Source organism: Marmota marmota, unplaced genomic scaffold, assembly GCF_001458135.2.
Source record: "Marmota marmota marmota unplaced genomic scaffold, marMar, whole genome shotgun sequence".
NCBI lineage: Eukaryota > Metazoa > Chordata > Mammalia > Rodentia > Sciuridae > Marmota > Marmota marmota.
Genome location: NW_026005626.1, coordinates 155,345 through 172,299, shown reverse-complemented (window position 1 = coordinate 172,299; position 16,955 = coordinate 155,345).

Here is a 16,955-nt window from a genome sequence, read left to right as displayed (position 1 = left end):
AATTAAAGTCCCTGGCTGATTTGTGTTGGATATAGGGTGTGGGCAAGAATCAACCTCAATTGTTTTCAAACAATAGAATCTAGTAGTTGCAAGTGACTTTGGGGCATGTTATTTTGACTATATACTCTCAGAACAAAGACAAAAATAACTGTAAACACATATTGAATTCTGTCTGAGTTGTTCTCCACAGCATTGGGGGTAACAAGTTCCAATGTTCCTTTAGTATCTATTAATGTAAAAACAATGTGATGGATAATGAACACCAGGGTTCTCTCTGCTGGAAGAAAGAGGTTCAAAATGGAGAGCATAAAGAGTCAGGGTAAGCTCTACAAACAGGACCTGGCATGAGTGGACAGCCGGAGCTCTGAGTGGGATGCCCATATATGCATATGTGGAGTGTGGCCATATGTTTGTGCATCGATGTGGCTTTCCCTCACATTTCCCTCAGTTCTCTCCAGGGGAAGGGTACAGACTCGAAGGATGACACCCCTTTAGCAGTCAGCAAACTTAGAGCCCAGACTGCAGTTCTGAACACCACTATCCAGAAACAAAACAAAACATAAATAAATAAATAAATAAATAAATAAATAAATAAATAAATAAGTAAACAAATAAATAAATAACCAGTAGTTTGGAGAAATGACGGATTCACTGACTCATGCAAGGACTGTGTATGGTCACCAGCTAAAAATATCAATAAACTAACAGCATGCTAAAGAAAATGTCAAATGGACATGGAAAAGTGGTGAAGGTGCCGCTGCAGATTTGGGACAGTTCAGCATCATGGGAAATGATCCTAGCAGGTGACACGAATCTGAGTCCACACCAATGTAAGAACACAACTGGAACAAAAGCTGTTTCTTAGGATCAAACTCCATCCAGTAAATGTGAAAGTAACAATAGAAAGAGACCACCACCTTCCAAAAGCACCATTTATTACCAAGATGTTTCCAGTAGAATCATTCTTTCATTTGACAAGTGATTGAAAGTGCAAGAATCAAGATATCTGCACAGTGGCAAAGGATGTCTCTGTAGGAGATGTTTTCATTTCAAGGAGCAGAAACAGAAGCTCTGTGGTGTGAATACTGCACACACCAGCCACTCCACTCCATCAGTGACATCACTATTGAAAGGTAAACAGAACCTGTGCTCCACAAAAGATGAAAAGTGAGGCTGATAAGGAACAAAGGTCACCCCATCCCAGACTGTGGCACTGCACAGAGTGACTGCTCTGTAGCCTCCAGTGCATCCTAGTCTAAGGACAGAGATCCAGGAAACCCTTAAAGATCAAGGCACACAGATGCAATGCACCATCCTAGACTTTATTTGGTTGGTTAATTGGTTGGTTGGTTGGTTGCTACAGTGAACATTAGTGAAACAAGAAATAAGAATAAAGCCCAGGGATGAGAAAATTCTTTGTGTTGATGTTCATTTCTGAATTTTAAGGTTCTGGGGAAATTCACAGTAAAGTATTTACAAAGTATCTCATATGTGTAACTTACTCTTGAACACTTTTTAAAAAAATAATATTATGTGATTATATTGAGAGATAGAATATTAATATTTAAGAAATTTTAATGAATGCATTTGGAAAATGCATTTATTCAGACTCACATATAAGAAAGAAAGAAAGAAAGAAGAAAGAAAGAAAGAAAGAAAGAAAGAAAGAAAGAAAGAAAGAAAGAAAGAAAGAAAGAAAGAAAGAAAGAAAGAATGACTTATGGGACTGGGGATATAGCTCAGTTGTTAGAGTGCTTGCCTTGCATGCACAAGGTCCTGGGTTCAATCTCCATCACCACACACAAAAAAAATTAGTTAAAGATGAACTGATTTACCAATGTGTAATAATACAAAATACAGTATATATGAGTACTTAAAAAACAATTAATGAATAATGGTAATTAGTTTCTCTTAAACCCTTAGATAAGTTATAGGCATTGGCCAAGTAATTTGCATGCATTTTCTGTTCATAATCATGCATATTTGTAACACACAGAATGATACATATCAATACCTGATAAAGCCCCAAAACCCTCTACTGGGACCTTCTAAGTGCCTAATATATTTTAACAGGTCTTATTAACATCTTACTTCTTCCTCAAACATTGCTTCTGAAGGGTCACCATTTGTATCCCCATTTCACCAATGATGAACTAAAGCTGAAAGTCACTCAATGATTTTGCAGAATCACACTCTACTAAGTGACAGAGCCAGGACAGGAACATAGATGATCAGCCAAAGAAGCCACCACCGGGCCACCCTGCAAGTTGGCTCAGCTTCTAGCCTATGCAATAAAACTTGCCAAGCTACTCCTTTGCTAATTAAAAAGAAAGCTTGAAAGATCAAAGGTAGATTTATAGGGACTTTAAATTTTAAAACCTCTACAAAGTCAATTTGAAGACGGCATCAGATGGGAAAATGCAGCTGATTATCAATATTTCTATTTCTAATTCATGGTGCAATCCAGAACCCCCAAGTGATTTCCTCTCAGGGTAACATGAGACACCAGCTCAAGGGGCCCTTGCTGAAAATGACCCCTGGGTAGACATCTCCATCTCAGCAGTTCCCCCTCCCCCCAGGTGGGAGCAATTTTATCTTGCCTGGACCTTTGCCATGGCCTCCAACCTACCAAATCTCAATATTCTGCACCACAGTTGCTGGCCATCTCACAACCACTGCTCAGCATAAACCATAGCCTCCCATTCCACTGACTAAGCACTCCAATGACTTCCCACAGTTCACAGAAGAAGTTGCAATCTCCTTCTTTGTCCCTACAAAACTGCAGATCCCTCAGACCCCATCTTTGCCCCCCACACTCACACCCCAATTTAACATGAACTTGCCTCTAACCCAGAAATTTATGTCTTGGACATTCATCCAGAGAACTGAAATTTTATGTTTGCAAAAGAGCACACACAGAAATGCTCACAGCAACTTCGTTCCTCCCAGTCAGACACTGAAACTCAGCTGTTCTTTGAAGGAGAAGGGCTGAGCAGCTGGAGTCCAGCCCACCATGGAGTGTCATGCAGCAGTGAATGGAAAGGCCACCCACCTGCAGAACACCTTGACTGTGTTTCCAGAGAATCATGCTGAGGAAAACAAGCTAATCCCAAAATGTTACCCAACAGATGATTCTGTTTACAGCACATTCTTCAAATGACAAAATCACAGATATGGAGGATGTATTAGTTGTCATGGGATTCAGGGAAGTAGCGCCAGTGGAGGTGAGCATCTGAGGCCAAAATGGACATCACAGCAGTGACAGAATGGTGCTGCGTGTGATCACGTGGGGTTACCCAAATAGGCAAGAGTAATAAAATGGTGAAGAGGAAACAAGCAGGAGCACATGTGAGACCAGGCAAGCCTGAGCAGATGAGGGGCTGCCCAGGAGAATGGGTGATTCTGTGAGAAGCCACAAGATGCACCACAGGAAGACATGAAGCTGGCTGTGCTACTTGTTATGACTGCACCTGAAAACACAAGAATCCACAATCAAAGGCTGAACTTAAAATTTTAAATAGAAACATGGAAGAGGAAGGGCTCACAGGTGAATCTGCCATCCACCACGTGAGGAATGCCCTTGATGAGACGTCAGCAGATCCAATGATGGAGAAGAGAAGGATATCACAGATCAACACAGAGAGGAGGGGCATTTCAACACACAAGAAGCACACCAGGCCATCAAGGGCTACCCAAGTGACCCAACATCCAGGCAAGTAGTCTACAAGATATGCAAAGACAGAGAGCAAAATGTTTGGCATTGAAGTGTCCCCAGATGTAATGAGAGCTCTGAACCCCAGATCCAAGGAGTTGACAAATCCCAACAGAAGAACAATGAAGTAGATACAAGAAACATGACAGTGGGTTGCAGAAATCCAGCACAGATTGGAAACCTGGAAATCAGCCAGGGGGACATCTAAGTTTGAGCAGTACCAGAAACCAGAAAAGGGCGAGCTTCCCACCAGAAACAGGCAGGTAAGTGGGGCAGCCAGCACCTCCCAGCTGTGGGCCAAATGGCACCTCAGGGACCTCTACAGCCAGTGGAGGGGACTCTTCACCAAGTAAAGGCAAAGCAGAGACTGAGAGAGTCATGGAAGCCTATCAAAATGGGACCAGCAGATTTCCCACATAGGCATGTTACAGGAACACACTGGTCAGGGCGAGATGAGCCAGATGAAAACTGGTCTGCAAAACAGAATGCAGAGCAAAGACAATGGTGTCAATATGGGGAATAAATGAGAGCTCTGTTGAATTATTATTGTTTACTATTCCAAAAATCATCAAATGTTTACACAAAAGTAATAACAATGTAGCATGCTTGTGACACAGCCAAAGGTGCAGTGGTGAAGTTTCAGCCCAGGTACCAAAAAGGGAGCAGCTCAGGAGACTACTGCAGCATTGTTACTTGGGACCAGGTGGCATGCAGTGCTCAAAAGCAGATCATGGCAAGCTAAAGGCTCATGATAAGCACTAAAGCTACTGCAGAGTAAGAAAAGAAAGGTATAGCTAATGTGTTAATAAAAGTGACAACACAGAACAATAAAAAAGAGTTGATAAAGATTGTATAAAAGAGAAAAGTAGACCAGAGGACAGATGGGACAGGGAAAAAAGACAGCAAGGACATATCTTAACAACTTGTGGGAGTCGGGAAGATAGGGCCAGTGGAGGTGAGCAGCTGAGGACTGGGAGTGGCCTGAGCCACACACACAACACTGGGACTGGGAGTGGCCTCAGCACTCCAAGAGTGGCATCAGAAAACAAAACATTAAGTGCTGCCCATGACAACTCTACTAAGACACAGAGACGTGAAAAACACAAGGGACATCTCTGCATCTACCTGATGCTTCATTAGTCAAACACACTGCAGTGGGTATCCCAACATCAGACAAAGGGGACTTCATAGAATATGACACCACTATGAGCAAATAAGTCCATGTAATAAAGGTGAAAGGGTCGACTCTCAAGAGAACAAACAATCCCAAATGTGCTACACCTACCAACAGCTTCAGAATCCAAGAAGTGACAACATCCAGAGCTACCATGGAAAAAAAGCCAGCTCCCCATTGGTAGGAGGTCAACACTTCTCTAAGTTATTCACAAATAGGTGGCAAGAACTCAGGGGACTTGAACCCCTGGCAGCCCTGTGGAACACCCCACCCAGCAACAGAACACCCTCCAGGAGCACAGAGCATGAACAACAAAAATCCCCCTCCAAACACAAAGCAGGTCTAGGCAGAGTGAAAGAACTCAACTCCATATGGTGTGTTCTCAGATCACACAACAATAAATACCAGAAATCATAGTGGGGTCTATGTGAAAAATCCCCCAAACACTGGAAAGTACCTAACACCTTTTTGAACACCATGGATCAAATAGAAGAGTCAATAGCAAAATTAGAGCATAGTGTGAATTTATTGAAAATGAAAATATGGTGTATGAAAATGTGGGGAATGTACAGCACTAGCTCTAGATAGAACCAGGTCTAATCTATGACCTCAGCTTCCACCTAGTTGTCTACTGGAAAATGAGCTAATTAAATCCAAAGTAAGCAGATTAAAGGAAATATTAGATCAGAAATCAAAGCAATGTAAAAAGAAAAAAACCAAAATGTAGTAAAAATCTATGAAACCAAAAGCTGATTTTTTTAGATCATTAAAATGGATAAAGCAATAGCCACAATAATCAGAAGTGAAGGAAATGGTCAGCGCCAGAAATGAGAGAGCACATCACTGCAGGTTGGAGACATATGAAGATGGCATGATGTCATGGGGGACTCTGGGCAAAGATCCCTCTTGGTGAAAGAATGGAGAAGGAAGGAGTCTGTAAAGAGAATCTGTAGGCTGCCAGGCATCAGTGTGACTGGATCACTTTGGAGAGTGCTAATTCTGAAGGAGACACAGAAAGAAGTCATGGAGTGTGGCTGGGGATATCACTGCCATGCAGAGGGGAATTTATCTGACCTGAGATCTGAGTGAGGGGCTCTGGCATCCCAGTGAGGTGAGGGTAAGATGTGCCCCTATCAGGAAAGAAGCCAGTGTGTCCCCTGAAGGGGGCAAGAAAGGAGGGCAGAAGATAGTGAGCAGAATGCAGCAGCCTAGATGACCCAGGCCACTGGTAGATTCCAAAGGCAGCAGGGTGCATGGAATATGTCATGAGCTAGAAGAACTGCCTGGCAGGCAGGCAGGAGGAGCCAGAGAGGTAGTTCCAAACATGAGTGGAGCCAGGAGGCCAGTGGGAGGCTATAGCTGCCTTCCTGGCAGAACAAGGAGGTGGCCGGGTGCATGCTCCAGGAGGACAGGGTGCAGTGAGGGGCTTCTGGGCATATTTTGGAGGTTAGAGCCTCCAGGACTTGCTGATGGCCTAGACATGCCAGTTGGCCATGCAGAAGCCACCAGGCAATCCCTAGGTTTTTATTCTCAGCTACTGGGATAGATGTGGAGCTGTTTGCTGATAGAGGAGGGACTGAAAGGCAGATTCTGTCTATCCACATAATGAGTAGGACTCCTGAACTCTAAATCATCAAAAGCTGGGTAAACCCTTCCCAGAGCAAGTTCCAAGCCAAATGCCACAGGCAGAGTTAACTTCACTCCATGCATTACCAGTGACAACCTCTTTTGCTGGGACACCATCAGAATTGAGTCACCAGCCATGGTCTTAGAGCAGTAAGCCTTATTCCATTGGCAGTGGAATAACAGTAAATTCCTGGTGCAAACACCAGCGACCTCTGTCCCCATGACCAGCAGCTCACATGAGCCACATTGGCTGGCCTGCCTCTAAGGAAGCACGGTGTCCTCCCTGTGTGAACCCAACAGAGGCTGTGGCTGGGCACAAGTGACCCTCCCAAAGCTGCTCCTTGTCACAGGCAAGGAACAGGTGGTCTTTAGGGCCAGCTCACCCTCTGCCTGCCTGGGGGTCATAAGCAATTTCTCTCAGAACTAAGGTAAAGCCATCAGACCTCCACTTTCCTCAGAGATTCCCATAACTAGATGATCTCCAAAGTCTCATTCTAATCAAATGCAGTCTGGAACTATATATATTGAAACACAGCTGGCCGAGACTGGAATACAATCACCAGAGTCCACAAGAGCCATATGTGCAGATGTGTGACATGGGACAGGCTAGGGACCAGACAGTGGTCGAGCCTGTGCACATACTGTCACTCCCATAGAAGATGGACACAGAGGCTCAAGGACAGCCAGAAACTTGTCTAGGTCACAGCCAGGAAGTGGGAGCAGCAACCGGGGACATCAGGTGGACTCCTGCTCCTCCTTTCTCACCTGCCCAACCTTCTCCCACCACTGTGCTTCAGCCCTTTGCCATGCACTGTATCTCTGATACACCCTTCTCATAATGGCCAGGACAGCAGTGGACAGACGTCCCCATCCAGGAAGAGCTGATCAGCTTCCCTCTCTGCCTTTATCACATGAAAATAGCCAGGGTGAAATCCACCAGCCATTCTACAGTTCTCCCTCCTTCCTCTCCCAACCTTGAAGCCCAGCCTCAGAGACAATGTTCACTGCCACTGACAATGTTCATAACAGGCTTCCCCTCCCCCACAGATTGTACAGAAGACCCTAGGTCAAGTGTAAGCACTCAGAGGTCTAAGGAAGGCCACCTTGGGCAGCAGGAACACAGGGATTTCATTGGCCTGGAGTCTCATGCACTGCAAGCTTGTGTGTTTATTTTGCTTTGAGAAAATAAACAGCATCTTTATGGGGAATTTTAAATGTCTAAACATCTTTTGAAAGGTATTACATGTTCTTGCTTAAAAAAAAATAGTCCCATCTTAGTAATATTGTGTTTCTCAAGCTTGGTTTTGAGGAATGCTTGTTCACACCACAGCTATTCTTCCAGGATAATCCCCCACCTCATGTCCTTAACTTATTGAGACTTGCAAAGCCCCTTTGTCCAGGTATAGAAACACCCACAGGTGCTGGGGATTGGGGAGTGGTCATCTTTGGGGTCATCACTCTGCTTTGGGGTCATCACTCAGTGGACATGTGGTTTTGCCCTTGGTTAGGTGTAGCTATTCCAAATGATTCCTTGGGTAGAGAACCTATTGCTGGATGATGGTGGTAAGGATGAAGAAGGAACACCAACTGGGCTTTTAAGTGCCAGGTAAATTTTTGCACCAGCACTCTTGACTCATTTGATCCTCTCTGGGTTGTACAAGGCGGAAACCTTCTGGGCCTCCACACTACAGATGAGACACTGGCTTGGTGTTAGAAACTGTTTGATTCAGCAGCTAGATTCTCATCTGGGCTATGAGGAAGCAGAATCTGTTTCACCACATTCTGAATCAGGCAAGCCCACCTGGACACAGCTGTCCACTGGTCACAACAATGGGGTCCAGATGGGAGGTCTCAACCAGAGACCCTGAGTGGGACACCATGGTGCACTCTCTAGAGCCTAACAGGGATGCCATGGCATGAGGGAGGAAGAGGCAAGAAAACCTGCACCTGGGCAAAGAAGGAAGCTCAACAGAGGCAGGTCCAACAGACTCAGGGCAGTCATGGAGAAAAAAAAAGAAAAGACATAAATCTCCATAAAAATCCACATTTCTAGTTTTTCTCATTTAAAGAAAAATACAAACACCTGCTACAAAGAGCCCAGGATCCTCAAATGCATCTGCTGTCCTGTGTGGATGGTGAGGGCTCCAACCACGTGGAACCAGCCACCACTCATGGTGCCCCACCAGCCACTGAACCATGCCTGGCTCCTGTGTGCTTTTGACTCACAAGTGTCTGGCACAAAATATTTCACTCTGCACACTAATGTAAAGCAGTATAGATTGATCCAAAGGCTCCCAAATGTTACCATGGTGACATGCTCTAAAAAATAAGTGTGAGCCAACAATAATTCACTATTTTTGGTTTATTGCATTAAAAAAAAAACCTGTCCATACAAACACTCGTTTACATATCTGAGTCACCAAAATATTCACATTATTCATGCTGCCACACATTTTATGGATGAGCCTGTAAAACATCATGCTGTGTGCAAGAAGCCAGACCCCCAAGGCCACATGTCACATGAGTCGTCTTACATGAACTGTAGAGGACACACCAGTTTACACAGACAGAGGAGGATGGAGGGTTGGTGATGGGAGGGAATAGAGAGTGACTGTGTTTGAATATGGGATCTCTATGGGGAGAACAAATCAATTTCAGTGGTGCTGTCTCCACCCTATGTATGCTCTGAACCCACTGATCCATAGACTCTATATGGCTGAATTTCAGGGTGTGCAAATTTCCTCTCAATAAGTTTTTGTTGAAGAAAACAACTGAGACAAGTGCATCCACCAAGTTACTCAGCATGGCTAGACATAGTGACGTTTGGCTACTGCTGGGAGTGTGTGACCATCAAGCAGTGCTGGGCAGCATCAGGCCCCACATCTGCCCAACCATGAGGCTTGGGGCTCCCTGTGGGGTTGCCCCATCCTTAACTCAAAGCCAAGCAGGGCAGCTGCAGGCTGCTCACAACGTGTCATTTTGCCCCGGACTCGGGTCACCCAAAATGTTGGTTACTTAGGCTCCACTTGGGACCACCCATTCAGCTGCTTTGACCAACTCAACTGCCCTGGTCCCAAGTCTGAGGCAGCAAGAGCAGCAGCCCAGAACCCAGAACCACATGTCACATGTGTCTTCTTACATGAAGAGTTGAGGATACACCAGTTCACTAAGACAGAGGAGGACGGAGGTGGGCTAAGGCAAGGAGACTTGGTGATAGAAGGAAATACAGAGTGAGAGTGTGTGAATATGAGGTCCCTTTGGGGTGAACAAATCAGTTTCAGTGGTGCTGCCCCAACCCTGTGAATGTTCTGAACCCACTAATCCATGGACTTTAACTGGGTAAATTTCAGGGTGTGTGATTTTACTCTCAATAAGTTTTTTGTTGAAGAAAACAACTGAGACCAGTGCATCCAAGATGCTCAGCTTGGCCTGACTCAGTGCTGCCTGGCTGCTGCTGGGAGGCTGTTACCATCAAGCATTCTAGAAAGCCACAGGCTCCATGTCTGCCAATCTTTGAGGACTGAGGCTCCCTGTGGGGTTGCCCTAACCCTACCTCAAAGCCAAGCAGGGAAGCTGCAGGCAGGAAGGAGGCTGTTCACAACGTGTCATATTGCCCATGCCTGGGATCACCCACAGTGTTGGTTACATAGTGTCCATTTGGGACCACCCTTTCAGCTTGCTTGATCCAACTCAGCTGCCCTGCTCCCAAGTCTGCTGGCTGCACTATGAGCACCATCCCAGAACACTTGCTGACCTCAAAAGCATCCAGCCAGCCTCAGGACGTGAGCCTGTCCCTCTGTTGCTCAACCTGGATTGTGTGGAGGACACAGAATGAATGGCAGAGAGGCCCTGACCCAGAGAGTGCTACTCTCCTCCACCCCACCCCCAAACTTGCCAAACCCCTGTGCACATAGGTCATTATTACCTTCTTGAACCTGAGCAGTTATAAATGGAAAGAGCTCATCTCCTTCCAGCCTCCTGGCCTGTCATGAACATCCAGAGGCTTTGAAGCATTGGACTCTGCCTCCTGCAGCAAGAAGGAATGGGCTGAGTGCACACACCCCTCAGGCAGGAGAGAGCCCTCGGGCACCTGCCTCCACCACCCCCTTTCCTCTGGACACAGGTCTCGCCCACATGTGAACTGGGATCCACAGAGAGATTTCAGTGATTGAGCCTTGACTTGTTCAGCACTTTAGCAAGCCTCTGACCCTGGCCCCATCTCAGGCAGCTTGTGAAAGACCAAAGAACCAGCCATGGGGCCGTCTATAGCTGCCAACCTGCTCTGTCTCCCTATGACAGAAATTCTGATGGACAGCATGGTCCCTAGGGAATGGTGCCTCTTAACCACAGCAGCTCCTACTGGGCTGTGATTCATGACTACATTGTGGCAACCTGCAAGGAAGACATACACAGAGTCAGCAGCACCTCAGAGGACAAGGCCCTCAACACCCACATCTTCTACCTCAGAGCTCAGAGGCATGACAAGATCAGGGCTAGCCTGCCAGGCTGCATGTGAAAAAGGGGGCTCCTTATGCAAAGACCCACACAGCAGAAGCCAGCCTGGCTTTCTATAGCTGTTTCTCAATGGGATCTGGAAATGGACTAAAAAGAACTCAGAGAGAGTCTGATGGGCACACAGTGCACCCAGGAGGACAGGTTGTGTTGTGCCTTCCCATACCCTAATTCCTCCACCCACAGTGCCCCTTCCTGTGGAGAAGGCTGGACTCACAACCATCACCTGCCAAGGGCAGAACTTCCCAGAGTCATTGCAGTTTGAGGGAAGGTGGGAATGATAGGCAAGTCTGTTCCAAGTGCATGGTAACCTCTCTCTGCCTGCTCTAAATGTTCTAATTCCTTTCCTCAGAAAAGAATCCAGCAGCTTCTCCAGTTTTGTCCTAAGAAACCATGGCTCCCTCACTCTCTGACTGAGGACATTGGTGATCAGAGCTCTATCTTCAGTCCTGGGGTAGTATTCCTCCTCCATCACTAAGGAGATTTCACAAAAAAAAAAAAAAAAAAAAATAGAGTTCGGTTCCTGGGGCAGAGATCTTGGTGATGTCACTAATATCAAGAATTGAGCCCCTCACATCCCAGCCCCCACCCAGGGGCACATCAACATGTGTGAAGAAGGGACTGACCAACTGCCCTGAAATCTCAGCATTTCATGCTCACTAAACACAGAGGGCAGGAGTGTCTTCCTGTTCAGCACTGAAGGCTGACCACATGGTGAACTTCCTTGTCCTACATCAAGATCTCATTGATGTAAAACTAAAGGTATGGAAAAGAAGAAAGCTCTTGACCAAAAGGAGCCCCCGGTGACAAAGAGGAAATTCCTTTCTGGATCAATAGAAACTGGTTTTTGAAGCAAGACTCTGAACAATGCACTGCTGCTGAAGTAGAGGTCCTGCTCCAGGAGAGGCTGAGGGTGCCATATCCCGATAACGCGCAGACAAATGCACGTGATCAGGTATTACACGTGTCACTCAGGATATATCTTGTTAACTTTACTCATCACTAATACCTTTCAATGCAAAATCGGGAGCCTGAGGTGCTGCTTGTTCCTGTCTGTGGAGAAGCTAGTCAACACGTGCACCTCCCAACACCCTGTCTTCACGGGTACAATGTCCTAAACTCCAGGGAAATGAGACAGCCTCTGACCCCCAGGGGCTGCAGACCCCGGGGGGCTGCAGAGCACTCAAAATGTAGCTACTTCCACTGAGGAACTAACTTAAATTTTATTTAATGTTAGTTGGTTCCAACTGTAATAGCCAAAGATAACTAGTGGCCGCCATTTTGGATAGTGCAGATACTACACTACAATTAAATCGCACCTCTTACAGACTGGACACAGCAGTCATGGTACTAGTGATGTTAGCAACAGTAACAAAGTAATGGCTCCAATCATTAACCTGTTGTTACCATAATATCATCCCCAATCATGGTGAGGTTTTTTTAAAACCAGTACATTGTGGTGGTTGATGGTTTTTGAAGTTCAAGGATCTCACATTATATTTCTTGCCTCCTCTTAAGTAGAAGTAAATGGGGTACTTGACATCTCTTTAAATTCTAGAATTAAGAGCAGGAGCTCAAGGCTAATAAAGGTGTAATGTCCACCCTCATCTCTTTGTCCAGCAAGCTCTCTCTATACAACTTTGACTTAGATGAGCTATTTGGAATGGGAGCCATGCTGGGGGTGTGGAATTTTGATTTATCCATATGTTGCATAAAATTTTTATAATGAGCACCAATCATTAGAAGTAAAAATAGTAAAGACTTTTGAGGGGAAAAGTTCACTAGGCAACCATCTAGCCATGGGGCCTACAGTGGTGTGGAGAAGGGAGGTGGTGCCTTTCCAACCTGCCAGGTGCTAGCTGGACCAGGTGGGTGATAGAAGGGAGCCTCCCTGCTCACTCTCAGGGGAGACTAGGCAAAGCCAGTCTGCCTCAGGTGTTCTGGAGCCCTTTGGGGGAGGGGAGAAGTGCACACCTGTGGCCATAACCTGGTCTTTGCACGCCATCTTGTGGCTACATTAGAAACAGTCACTCATGATTCCCTCCTGGGGGAAAAAAATACATCATCTGGACCATTGAAATTTAGAAATTTGTTCTCTAGACTCTTCCACGAGCCAGGCAAGCATGAGGCATGAGGGCACTTGCTGTGTGCTTTGAAGCTGGCATCTAGCTGTCAGACCTAGGAAAGGACCCTGTCATCGGGATTATTTACAAATCGCACCTATTCCAGGGGGTCCAAGCCAGTACCACCCATTATGAAGCATTCTGAATGCCACCACTATTCTTGTGTATTTCCTCTTTAGGCCAAAATAAAAGGAAACATACAATTAGCATTTCCCATACATGCATTATGTGGCATCCATGTGCCTGTATTCCTGTGTCTCGCTTTCACAACAACTGGTAACATAACACTGTGGAGTCTATGTGACCCTTTTGCTGATGGAACAACCCAGGCAGACCTGCTGTAGGCACAGTTTCAGTAGAGGAGGAGATGGGAGAGGAACTAAATGGCTTGACTTGGCTTGATCACATACCTCTCCCAGGTCCCCAGCTGCAGGAGTCAACCCTGGGGCAGGATGGGCCTGTGTCTACCCTCTGCCCAGGCTCACCTGCAGTTCAGCTGGGGGATCAGGCCCTGACCTCTGTAAGGGCCCACCTGTTGCTGAATGGAACTGTGATTACCCATGCCCAAACTTCCCTGCAGCTGGACTTGGCTGATCAGGCTACAGACTGAGCTTCAGAAGGTGTTTGCCTGGAGACAGAGGTGGTCCTGGGTCTGGCCTGAGCACAGGTGGAGGTCCGGGCGGTGGCAGGAATGAGCCAGCTCTACCTTGGGCCAGGCTCCCATGCCAAATAGCTAGGTGATCTGGGATGGGGCTGAACTCTGGCAGGTGTCTTCCAGTAGGCGGAGTCAGTGCCTGAAGGATTCTGAGCTCTGGCAGGCATCTGATAGTAGGCGGAGTCATTCCTGGGCTGAATATGAGCTCTAGCAGGGGTCAGCCTGAGGCAGGATGCACCTGTGACTACCCTCTGCCCAGGCTGCAGCCTCATGTCGTCATGGGAGTTCTGGGCCAATCCTGAGGTCCAAAGGATGTTTGCTGATAATCAGAGGCAGTTCTTGGCCAAGCCTAAGGATCTATGGGGAATCAGGTGGTGGCAGGTAGAAACTGGGCCTTCGCTGGTGCCCAGCTCCTGGACAGAGCTTCAGCCCAAGATAGGCATGGCTCCATCCCGCCTCCAGCATGGTGTTGAAACCTCCTCCTGGCACTCCCCAGGCCTCAATATGCCTTCTCACTCTGCTCCTGAACCAGAAGGCCAAGGGGCCTTTTAAAAACAAACCAAGATGATATATGACCTATCCAAGTGCATCAATGCATTCTACTGTCATGTATAACTAATTAAAGCCAATGACAAATTTTAAAAAAGTAGATCAGCAATTAGAACTTTGGTCAACATGTGGCCATAATCAATTAATCTTCAATAACATTGGAAAAAGAAGACAGACCATGTCACCCTATGACGTGACATTTTTCAGTGATTTTCTGCCTTGTTTCATATCATACCCAAACACCTAAGATGGCCCACAAGGACTACTGGAAACTAATAATTTCTACTTCAGGGCCACAGCAGCCCCCTTGCTGTATTCTGGCTCTATTTCCTGCCATTTTCTTCTCAAGGGTGTCATATGAATTCTATGAGGGTCGGGAAAATGCTCAGTGTCCCTGGAGCCCAGAATTGTGGCAGTCCCACAGTTCTCATCATGGTGTTTGAGTTTCTCTGCACTGAGGTATAATTAGTCAATTGCTTGCCACTCATCTCTTTTCCTCTATTGGATATCCCTGAGGACTCCTCAGAACAGGAATAATGAAAAGTGTACTGCCACCAGCATGACCAAACTCGAGATTCCAGCTAGGGGTCATGACAGAGAATCAGTAGATCATGGCCACATTCAGAAAAACAGATCATTACACTATTGGGATCCTGTAATGGTATGCAGAAGCCCACAGGTATGCTACACTCAGTCTGCCAGGAAAAAAATAATGAACAGGAGGAGAGTAAAGAAGCTCTAATAGGTTAAGGAAGGGCAGTACATTCAGGAAAAGCTAACTCCACCAGATTTGTGTTGATTCTGGAAAGAAGACAAAGATGACAGCAGCAACTGGATACACAAATTGATGTGTCTTGTGTGTTAAGAAGAAAGTGCTTGATCCTGTTCTCCTGTCACATGGAGGTTGAGGCAGAAGGATGACAAGTTCAAAGCCAGCATCAGAAACTTAGCAAGGCCATAAGCAATTGAGTGAGGCCCTGACTATAAATAAAATACAAAAAAGGGCTGGGGATGGGGCTAAGTGGTTAAACTCCCCAGGATTCCATCCCCAGTACAATAAAAATAAATATTGTGGTTGAACCCAGAGAGGAAGTTCCAATTGAAATCCATTGAAACATCTATATGCAGCACTCAGATGTTGTTCTTTTAAGTCTTTGGGGTCCACATAAATAAAACTATGAAAATAAAGGATCACATCATAATAGGTAAAGTATGTTCCTTTAGAGAGAGGACAGTGTTGAACAGCTATCTACTTTCCTTGTTTCAATCTATATAAAATCTTCCTTGCAGAAGTAATCATGAGAAAAAAAAAAAGATCAAAAGTCATTTTGAAAAAAATTAAGTCGAAAAAGTATACAGATTTGAGATGTCATATTTGTCATATTTGAAGGGTGGGAACAGGAAACAGAGTGACAGAACTGAAAAGAGAGATCAGGAAAGACATTCATGAATAAAACAGTTGGTAATGTCACTAAAGTCACATTTCCATTATTTGGAGAAGACAAGTTATTCTGTAAAAGGTAGTGGGACCATTTTGAAGATGCCTAATAATGTAGGTAAGAACATGAAATCCAATCCCTATCTCATTATGTCTATCAAAATAAACTCCAGATGTTCTGAGACATTAAATGTAGAAGTCATCAAAGTACAGGAACAAAATAAATGAGTGTTTGCATAATATAGGAGGATTTGTGAACATCAATGTGAAAAGTAAGAAGGGGAAGTTGGTTATGAATGCAAGTTTCGTATTTACATGGAGGTGTATGTGTGTGTGCACATGTACACACACACACACACCAGCACACATTGCTCTTGTACTTTGGTAGTTTTTAAATAACTCTTAGAAATAATCAAATTCATACAGACAGGAAGTAGAACACTGGCTACTGGGATAAGGTACAGGGATAAGTGGCAAGATAGTATTGAATGAGGACAGGTTGAATTCATGAATAAAAAAAAATCCTGGGGATGGACAAATGACGGTGATGGCTGTAAAATAATGTTATTCTCTTTGGAGCCATAGAACCATACTCTTTTTAAAAAATGTTAACACGTTAATTGTATCACATCATGAATATGTACAACTACAACCGGGTTAACTTTTAAAACACCTTCTATATTATTTTCTTAATTGTTTTTCTTAGTTGTAGATAGATTTTTTTTTATTTATAAATGGTGCTTACAAGGCCACAGACATGCAAGGCAAATATGTTGTGGCTGAGCTACATTTGCAGCTCATGTGGTAACTTTTTAAAAATATGTCTGAGATATAATTATACAGGAATATGTATAAAGATATGTAAAAGTATTTTTAAGAAATAAAACACAAGAGAGACTGGAGATTTAGCTAAGTGATAAAGTGCTCAGCTGGCATAGGAGAGGCACTTGGTTTTATCCTCATCACCACATCAAAATAAATCAATATTATAAAGGCATTGTGTCCAAATACACCCGCAAAAAAAAAAAAAACTAGTAAAAAAATATTTTATATATTCATGTAAAATGATTAAAGTGGACCAATTCTGGGAAAATTTAAAAATTACCCACAGTACCAATGAATGACTCATTTAAATTTAAATTCTTGGGATAAAGTAGGCATGCAGT